Raw genomic sequence first — 8,731 nt, 5'->3', positions numbered from 1 at the left:
GGTTTCTAGTTCAGGGTCAGGTTCATGTTCAACTAGACTCTGCAGTTGACTGATTCAGTCAAGTGTGTTATGGACAAGTCAAGTCTGTTAGGGAGACTCCTTCATGGTTAGTGTTAGCAACAGTTGTGGTGAGATGTAGTCCTAAAGTTAAATTTGTTGATTTGGAAAAATAAGGTCAGATGAACTTTAACAAAGTATAACAGTGCTTGCATGATGGTTGGTTCACAAAGTGTCTAAATGTGCTTTTCTGTCACATCGTTGCTATTAGGGAGACTACCATGCAGTCCTTCCTCCGCTCCGTCGGCGCGTGGCACAGCCACGACGACCTCACCAAGGACTGGATGAAGCAGATCCGCGACCTCACCTACGACATCGAGGACTGCATCGACGACTCCGGCAACCGCCTCCACGGCCTCCCCGCCGGCATGCCCTGCTACTTCCTCCTCAACAACGTCTTCGAGGTCCTCACCTGGTGGCCCCGCTGCGACGTCGCCGCCTGGATCGCCATCCTCAAGATGCGGGCGCAGCAGATCGGCGAGCGCCGCGGGAGGTACGGCGTCAACAGCCCGGAGGCCGCCGGCGCCGCCCCGCCCGCCAAGGCCGCCGTCTTCGACGCCGCCGACAACCAGGACGGCCGCCTCCAGCTCGTCAGCACCAAGGACCCCGTCGGGGTGGACCAGCACACCAGGGAGCTCACCCGGCGGGTCACCTGCATCGTCGGCTTCGGAGGGGTGGGGAAGACCGCCATTGCCACTGCGCTATACAGGTCGTTCAAGGAGAAGTTCGCCCACAGCGCCATGGTCACCGTGTCCCAGAGCTCCGACGTGGAGGCCCTCCTCAGGGCCATCAAGGCCCAAGTCGAGCCCAAGGCCAGGAGCAACCAGCAGCAGCAGCACGGCGGCGGCTCGGAGAGCGTCACGGCCGCCGGGAAAGGCGTAAGATACCACGTCACCACGGCCATGTCGGGCGTAGTGGCCAAGTGCTACAGCGCTGGCACATCAAGGGGAAAGAATGAAGGCACCAAGCAACAACTCCACGAAGATCTCAAGACTCTTTTGGAGAAAAAGAGGTACTGCAATTGTTGGTATTATTATTATTATTATTATTATTATTATTATTATTATTATTATTATTATTTGTCGGGTACCATGATTAGGGGCACCCTAATCAGGGGACTAAATGGCCCTAAAAACGCAAAACACGGCCCACGAAGGCCTACAACCTCTTTCATATCCGGCGGAAAGAAAAGGACTCAAAGGAGCCCAATCCACAGCCCGTGTACCTAGAGCGGCCCCTCCGAGTCCCCTCGAACCCGCGGGGCAATCTCCGCCTCGCTCGAGGGCCACCCGCCGAGACCCTCGAGAAGCGCCTCACGTTTCCGCTTCGCTCGAAGGTAGTGAGCCTACCCTCGAGAGAGCGTACTGACTCCGCCTCGCTCGAGGGTAGGGAGCCTACCCTCGGGGGAGCGGATCGTCTCTGCATCGCTCGAGGCCACCCCTCGACGGAAAGGACAAGCGGTCCTTCCGCTCACCCGCCCGTCGTACGGAGGCATTAAATTCCAACCACTCCTCTGCAGCATCCGGGTTAGACGGCGTCAGACAGCCACTCCGCGCAGTGGCTGTGACCGGAGTCCCGTCCGCCAACTCCGGTCACTGCTCCGCCATTCTGGACGCTGTGGCGACAATGTGGGAACCTGCGACGCAGTGCAAGACGTGCTCGGCACTGCTCCAGCCACTGTTCTGCCAACTCCCCATACCTCCTTCATACTTTCCCCTCCGCGGAACCCTCGAACGGCATGGGCACGACCCTCGGAAGCGGCTCCAGCCTTGACCAAGACAAGACCCTGGCCTGCATGACCCTCGGAACGTCGCCACGCCAAGCTTGGAGGACGGTACCCCCTACAGCAACCACCACGCCGCCTGCTGGAGCTACAAGGACGCCGGCGCGATCTCCGCAAGGCTAAGGACGACGCCCAGGACGACTGCCACGCCAGGCGCCATACCCCGCAGTATACTTTCTACAGTGCTCGATCACTGCACCCCCATGATTCGGGGAGAAGACGACGATTTCCGCGATCTCATGTGTATGTACACCGTCCCTCCTTGTGTCTATAAAAGGGGGAGGCGGTCACTGTCCTCTCCAAGGGGGTTCATCTGGCAGAACACAACACTCAACACTACTCACAGAGCACATACGCTCTTCTGAGCCCCGATATTGGCATTCGCCTCAATCAACTCCTCCTCTAGCAGAGACCTGGGAGATTCCCTCCCTCTCTCGCCTCGCTTGTACCCCTACTACAGTCATCCCCGGTGCAAGACAATACAGTGCTCTCGCACATCCCTTTGCTGAACGTACGGCCCCACGGCCGGAACCAGGATAAACCCGTGCGTTACTGTGTTGCCTCTTGCATCAACCATCTGGGACGAGAAACACGCAGCATCATCACTAGTTGGGTCCGGACCACCGGGTCAGGATACCGACATTATTACTACTACTAGTGAAGATGTAAGTACCACAAACACATATTTAATTTTTCCCTATGAAACAACGATGTCATTTATTTTTCTTTCAAAAATAATACGGATCTTTTTTTTTCTTCCATAAACAATGGTGTCAATTATTTTTCTTTTAAACAAATAATGACACGAACTATGGGCGAACGCATGTGCAAAAAAAGAATAAAGTCTGTGCAAAAAGAAAAAATAATACGCAGTACAAGTGGTAGATATATAGAAAATTAATGGTGTAAAAAGTATTAGGATTTTTGTAAAAAATATTGGCAAAACCAATCTTTTTCTCTCTTTTACCAAACCTTTTAGCCTGACAAATGGGTTCTCCGCGAGAGGTAAGGTGGACCTAATTTTGGTGAAAAATAATTTAGTTATTTCAAGTTTTATAGTATAGAATAGATATAGATAAATATAGAATAGATTATAATTATTGTTATTGTTGTTGTTGATGTGTGAGAGAGCACTATACTAAGCTTCAATTTATCACTGACGATAGATACTTTTGTCCATCCTGAGGGAACATGGGTCTCCAAAAGTGAACAAAAATAGAACAGAAAAAATTGGTTTTAGGATCTTTCCAAAAAAAATTATTACTGGCAAGAAAAATATGTGGGGCCAATGCTTGATTTCTTTCCGTGTTAACCATATAACACGTTTTTTCTTTTTCTTGAGATTACATAGTACAATTCAAACATTCACAATCCACGCACAATCACACCTCTATGAACACACATACGCAAACTCTATCCCTATGAATATCTTCGAAGACTGAGCTGGCAAATTTTTGAGATTGACTGATAAGGACACACCTACGATGCCCGGGAATGTGTCCGATCTTTCACAGTAAAAGAAAACAAGAAAACAATATCTCTGTGTTTCACACCAATATTGAGTACGTACTGCTTTAGCAAATGTATCTCGGCACAACAGCACTTGATAATGATAATAATAGCAGCACTTCAATTCCTTTGAAAATGAAATTAGGCAGCAGCAACGAAACAATGTTTAAATCCTCCAATAGATAATGCAGGAAATACTCTATTCAGCTTTCTCGACACAGCAACAGCGACAAGAGAATAGATGAGTCTCACGGCAATGATCAGTTGCAATTAAGATTAATTTAACCAATTCTCCCAGCAGATCAAGTATATTATATATTATTTTACTCGGCCAAGTAGATGCAGACACTCGAGTACAGCAATAAATTTCGTGAGACCAATTCAACACCAGAAGTAGCAACAATAGATATAGGGGGATCGGCTTACAATGAGAGATGCAATCCAAACCCTAGATAATTCTTCCACCCGCGGTCACGAAAAACCACGATCAGAAGATGGGGATTCCAACGAAGAATCCGGAGCAGCGCACCCAGAAAACAATCCTGATCACGCTCCCAATCACGATCCAGAAGAATCGGCAAGGTAGATGAGATCGGACGGCGTCTCACTGTTCGTAGGAGAAACTCTAGACAAGAGACACAAATAAAATCCAATCTAATCCCCCCTTACATAAGGCGGCCCTGGGCTTTTATTAATGTGCGCGCAGGCACCTGGACTCCACTAGCCCAAAACCAGGTTCAACCACACAAGTGCACGCAGGCACCATGACCCAAAAACAATAAACTAATGCGGCCAGAATACTAATGTCCATACTTAACAAACTATGTTTTCAATTAAACAAATATGAATGCACGGACGTACTTAGATATGACTAACATTTATATCCACACGCATGGTGCCTATATAGATATATTTGCTTGATATATTTTCTTCTTTCTTCACTGTTGCACTTGTAAAACTGATAGGCGACGATCCATCGACAATAAATTTCTCCATGTTTGCAATATATTTCTCATCAAGAAATAAGGCTCCAAATCTAACATCAGATGATTTCAAATAATTACTGGCTGCTATATTTGAAAGAACATTAGACTTGTCGGCAACATTTTGAGGAGCCATGGGCTCATCATTGACGAAGTCACCACAGGCGTCTCACTGTCGACGGGAACGTCGCCTACCACTGAATGCACAATGCTGTTAAATCACAGAATATTCGTTTCTATGGGAAGTCGAATTCAAGACCTCAGATGCTACCAAGGCTCCTGTAACCACTAGGCTACAGACGCTTTCGCAACCATATAACACGTGATGTTAATAGTACGGTGGATAGGAGCGTGACATCAAATCTTGCTCGCCCAGTCACCCCTCCGGCCCTCCCTGCCTCCCTGCGTTCCGTGGAGCCGTAGTGCCCGCAGGCCGGGCATCCAGGCCTGCTGGGCCATTGCGGTGGTTGTTTGCTTCAGCTGCCTGGTCCCCGTGGCCCTGTCGGGGGCAGCGCCACCTGCTCATGTGTCGGCAGGTCACCGACGGCCGCCGGCTCCCGGTCCCGGAGGATTTTTCAACTTACTGTATACTGTAATCACCATCATGGATGTGAACCATGGAGCCAGTTTTTCACATGTCACAAATATAAGTTTGATCGGGTTTGTCTATAGAGGGTCGCTGGCATATTCATCACTTCACTGACCTCTGAAACTCAAATCCCGTTGCTTTTTAATCAACCGAGAAAAATATTTGCTAGAAATTCATCTTTTTCGGCATTGTTTGCTTCTCTGAATTGTATAACCTTTGCTCCACAAACTTACGACGAAAGTGCAATTCTGAAATGGATCAAAAGCAGTGCCATCCTTGCCGAACAGAACTACACCAGCAACTGTCTCGTTTTGATTCACACAAGAAAAGTAGTCTACATTCACTCACTTTTCTGCTCCACTTTTAACACTCTTTTCCTGCTCCACTTTTAACACTCTTTTCCTGCAGTTACTTGGTCTTGATTGATGATGTGTGGTCTGCAAATATGCTGGAAAACATAATAAACGCACTTCCTGTTAATGAGGACAGCAGAATCATAGTGACGACGCGGTTCCATTCTGTTGCCACAACGCGAAGGGAAGGCGACATTCGAAGAGTCACAGGTCTTGATGACAAGCAATCCCAGACGTTGTTCGAGCAGGCCTTTGCTGAATCCAAAGGAAGCAAAGATGTTACCATTGTATGGTCAGAATTCTCTGCTACAACAGCCAAGACAGAAGACGGTGACGGTAGTGTGCATTCACCTAGCAGGCAGGGCAGTAATTCTGTGAACGAAGGAAGCAAATACGCCACTGTTCCTAATGAAGTCTGGAGGATGGGGGGGGGGGGGGGGCTGCCATTGGCCATAGTTACCATGGCTGGCCATGTGGCCTGCAACCCGCACAAATCACTCAAGGGTTGGTCCGACGTTTGCAGCTACCTTTTCCCTGAGTCAGGGCAAGATCACAGGAAAGAACTTAGCATATTCCCCAAGGGTCACAGGATCAGCAGGAAGCGTCTGACAAGGCGGTAGATCGCCGAAGGCTTCGTCTGCGAGAAGCATGGGCTGAGCGTGGAAGAAGTTGCAGAGACATACTTCAATCATCTCATAAGGAGGAAGATCATCCGACCAGTGGAGCACAGCAGCAATGGCAAGGTGAAGAAATGCATTGTTCATGACATGGTTCTTGAGCACATTGTGGCCAAGGCAAGTGAGGAGAACTTCATCACTGTGGTTGGTGGCAACTGGCTGATGCAGCCACCTAGCAGCAAGGTCCGTCGGCTGTCCCTCCAGGGCAGTGATTCCAAGCGTGCCAAGGATACGGAGAAGATGAACTTGTCGCATGTCCGGTCGGTGACCATGTTTGGAAGTCTGAACAACCAGTTGCCTGCCCATCTGTTCAAGTATGGAATCGTGCAGATCCTGGATCTTGAAGGCTGCACCGGTTTCAAAAAGCACCACATCGTAGAGATTTGCAGAATGGTTCTGCTCAAGTATCTCAGCCTGCGGAGAACCGACACTAAATGCCTTCCAAACAAGATCAGAAGGCTTAAGAATCTTGAGACTCTGGACATAAGGGAGACGGATATTGTTGGGTTGCCTAATCCCATATGCCAGCTTGAACGGCTGGTTAACATACTTGGTGGTAATAAACAAACACGGAAGGCATTGAAGCTTCCTGAAGAGTTGAAGAAGAGAAAGAAGATGAAGGCTCTGCGCATACTGTCAGGGATTGAGATTTCTGGGGGGTCAGTGGATCTTCATCATTTGACTGAGCTTAGGAAACTTGCAATCTACAAGCTAAAGACCATGGGAGGCACTGCAAGTTTCAAGGACTTAATCTCCTCCATTGAGTACCTCGGCGGCTACTCTCTGCACACCCTTGTCATTGATGATGAGTCGTCAGAGTTTATCAAATCACTAGATGATCTGTCGTACCCTCCGAAATTTCTTATTGCCCTTGAGTTATATGGAAAGATGGTGAAGCTCCCCAACTGGATGAAACAACTCAATGTTATCAACAAGTTAACCCTCTCAGTAACAGCTCTCCGGACAGATAACTTGAAGGACCTCAGTAAGCTAGAGGCATTGTTTTATCTCACCTTTTCTTTTCGGGCAAAAGAGCAGGATCGACAGACACTGGCCATGGTTGCAGAAAACAAGCTGTACTCTAACGGGAAGGTCACAGTCCCAGAGAGAGGATTCAAGTCTCTTAAGCTAATGTGCCTCTCTGGTTTTCTCCTGCCATTACTGAGCTTCTCGAGAGGGGCCATGCCTGAGCTGGAAAGGCTTGAGCTACGTTACAACATGCTGGAGGGCCTTTCTGGAGTAGAAAACCTTGCGAAACTCAAGGAGGTGCATTTCACATCAGATGCCAAAGCTGATGAAGATACCATGACCAAAGATATAGTAGAAGAGATGGGGATTGCACTGAAGATTAATGGGAAAAAGTCCAAGATAATCGTTCATCAGTGACAGAAGACGATCGAAGCCAAACTGTGCTGCTTTTGTGTATGCCCAACTTTGCCGTAATTGTATATTTTGGCTGTTCGCACTTATTTTTCTTGCTACTTGGATGATGCTTCACCTGGGTAGATCGATCCTATGAGTGTTTAATGTTTTACTGGTTGTGTTCAATTGTGTGAAATAAGTTTTATCAACAGCATGAACTTGTAAATTTGATGTAAGAGAGAATAATGGAAGTGTATCGTCTGCGTTTGCCTTTGGACATCAATCAGAAGTTGAGCAGCAGACCCTGTTGCTTTTTTCACGCCGTAGCAACGAACTCGCCGGCGAGAATGGTGAGGGAGAACTGGATGAATTGCAGAGGTAGCAACTGCTCTTCTAAAACGGTGGCTGGGGTGACAGGCAGGTTGGCCGGCGGCGACGGTGGTGCCCTCGGGCGCGGCGGCGAGGGCGGTGCGACGCAGGCCCCCGCTGCCGACGAGGCCACCGTCACAGCGGCACGCTGACGTGCAGAAGACTCGTGGCGCTCCGTCGCCGGAGCCAGGACACCGGCGGCGCACCGCCGCACCGGGCTTGCCGGCCGGCGCCGCGCGTGGGTCTGCTGCTCGTCGCTGGGAGCCTGGGATGGACAAGGGGACAGGAAAATAAGCTGATGTAAATAGGAGACGATTTCCGAATTATCTGAGCCGCACATCCGTGACTGGACGGACGAGAGGGACCCGGGGCCGGACGGTATTCGAAACACCGTCCACCTCGGGTCGGTATTTCGGACACCGTCCAGCCCCGGGGACGCGGCCTGCTCTTGCCCTCCGCGGCTCGCCGGCGCACCGCGGTGTTTCGGGCTTCGGCCGTCCACTTTGGATCCTCGAGGGCTCGCTGCCGCCGCCGCAGCGTAAGTCCACCATGGTCTCCGTCCCCTTGGCTCTGTCGAAGACCGAAGTGTGTCTCCGGCTCTCCGCACGCCCTGACCATGGGCGCGGCGCGGCGGCGGACCTGCGCCAGGGCGTTCGATTCGCGCTCAAGGCGTGCGGTCGTGAGGTCGGCCGTCGGCCTTCGGCGGCGCCGGAGGCTGAGCGCGTGCGGCAACCCCACAAACTCGTCTCGGCGTGCCACTCTTCGCCGCCGCCGGCGGACCACCGGTGTCTGAAGTCTGAACCTGGGGTCCCAAGAAACGCCGCGTACATGGGCAGCTGTTCGCGCTTATTTTTTTTGCTACTTGGATGATTCTTCAATTCACCTGGGTAGATCGATCCTGCCTGAGTGTTTAATGATTTATTGGTTGTGTTCAATTGTGTGAAATAAGTTGGATCAATAGCATGAACTTGTAAATTTGATTGAAGAGAATGGAAATGTACTGTCTGTGCGTTTGCCTTTGGGCATCAATCAGAAGTCAGTGTTTCAAC

The 8,731-nt window shown here is 49.9% G+C and overlaps 1 pseudogene; it reads left to right on the top strand.

Moving 5' to 3' along the window:
* The first annotated feature begins 207 nt into the window (after positions 1–207).
* On the top strand, positions 208–7,590 carry LOC120664460 (annotated as a pseudogene).
* Positions 7,591–8,731: the final 1,141 nt, after the last annotated feature.

The sequence above is a fragment of the Panicum virgatum genome, chromosome 2K (assembly GCF_016808335.1).
Source record: "Panicum virgatum strain AP13 chromosome 2K, P.virgatum_v5, whole genome shotgun sequence".
Taxonomy (NCBI): Eukaryota; Viridiplantae; Streptophyta; class Magnoliopsida; order Poales; family Poaceae; genus Panicum; species Panicum virgatum.
This window is presented reverse-complemented; position numbering and strand designations above follow the sequence as displayed.